Genomic DNA, 1,812 nt, shown 5'->3' with positions numbered 1-1,812 from the left:
ATCAGCAATAGGAGGAGAGGGCCTCGGCCTTGTGAAGGTTCTGTGCCCCAGTGTAAGGGAATGCCAGGTCCAGAAAGTAGGAGAGGGCGGGGGTGACAGGCATGGGGAGGTGGGAGGCAACAGGGATTTGTTTTTGTTTGTTTGTTTGTTTTTTGGAGGGGAAACCGGGAATGGAGAAAGTTACATGTAAATAAAGAAAATATCAAAAAAAAAAAAAAATCCCCTGTCTCAGTTAGGGTTTTACTGCTGTGAACAGACACCATGACCAAGGCAAATATTATAAAAACAACATTTAATTGGGGCTGGCTTACAGATTCAGAGATTCAGTCCAGTATCATCAAGGTTGGAGCATGACAGCATCCAGGCAGACATGGTGCAGGGAGAGCTGAGAGTTCTACATCTTTATCTGAAGCTTCCTAGTAGAACACTGACTTCCAGGCAGCTAGGATAATGTCTTAAAGCCCACACCCACAGTGACACACCTACTCCAACAAGGTCACACCTCCTAATAGTGCCACTCCCTAGCCCAAGCATATACAAATCATCACACCCTGTTCGTTTTATTGTTTCTCTGTTTAGTTTCTGTCTTGATGATCTGCCCATTGGTGAAGACGGAGTGTTAAAATCTCCCACTATTAATGTGTGGAGTTCAGTTTGTGAGTTAGGTTTTAGTAAGCTTCCTTTTATGAATGTAGGTGCCCTTGCATTTGGGACATAGATATTCAGAATTTAGACATCCTCTTGGTGGATTTTTCCTTTCATGACTATGAAGTATCCTTCCACATCATTTTAGATTATTTTTGGTTGAAAACCTATTTTATTAGATCTCAGAATGGCTACTATAGCTTGTTTCTGGAGTCTGTTTGCTTGGAAAACCTTTTTCCAGCCCTTTTTGGAGGTAGTGTTTATCTTTCTGTCTGAAGTGTGTTTCTTACATACACCAAAATGATGGATCCTGTTTATGTATCTACTCTCTTAGTCTGTGTCTTTTTATTGGGAAATTGTGACCATTGATGTTGAGAGATATTAAAGGCCAATGATTGTTAGTGCCTTTTATTTTGATGCTGGAGGTATGTGTGTGTGTGTGTGTGTGTGTGTGTGTGTGTGTGTGTGTGAGAGAGAGAGAGAGAGAGAGAGAGAGAACTCTTGACACCATTAATGATGCTCTGCTATGCTTGCAGTCAGGAACCAAACATAACTGTCTTCTGAGAGGTTTCATCCAGTAGCTGATGGAAACAGATGCAGAGACCCACAAACATTAGGCAGAGCTCAGGGAGTCTTGTGGAAGAGTGGGAGGAAGGATTAAGGTAGCCAGAGAGACCAAGGACACCATTAGAAAACCTACAGAGTAAACTAACCTGGGTCCATGGGGGCTCACTGAAACCCAACCACCAATCAAAGAGCATACCAAAGAGGGATGGACATAGGCCCTCTACATAGATGTACAATATGTGTAGTCAATTTTTCATGTCGGTCCCCTAATAATTTGAGCAGGGGGTGGGGTGGGGAGAGAGGCACTCTCTCTGACTCTGTTGCCTGCTTTTGGATTCCTTTCCCATAACTGGGCTGCCTTGTCTGGCCTCAGTGGGAGAAGATGGACTTAGTCCTGCTGAGACTTGATGTACCAGGGTGGGCTATTACCTATGGGAGGCCTCCCCTTCTCTGGGGAAATAGGGGAATGAAGAGGAGTGTGAAGGTTGGGTTTAGAAGAGAGGAGAGAGGGGATCTGTTATCAGGAGGTAAAGTGAATAAATAAATTAATGAGGAAATAAAATAAATCTAAACTCTAGAGTGCCACCAGACTAGTCTCAC

Source organism: Mastomys coucha, unplaced genomic scaffold (genome assembly GCF_008632895.1).
Source record: "Mastomys coucha isolate ucsf_1 unplaced genomic scaffold, UCSF_Mcou_1 pScaffold21, whole genome shotgun sequence".
NCBI classification, from domain to species: domain Eukaryota; kingdom Metazoa; phylum Chordata; class Mammalia; order Rodentia; family Muridae; genus Mastomys; species Mastomys coucha.
The sequence above is the reverse complement of the archived record's forward strand: the minus strand, read 5'-3'. Positions refer to the sequence as shown.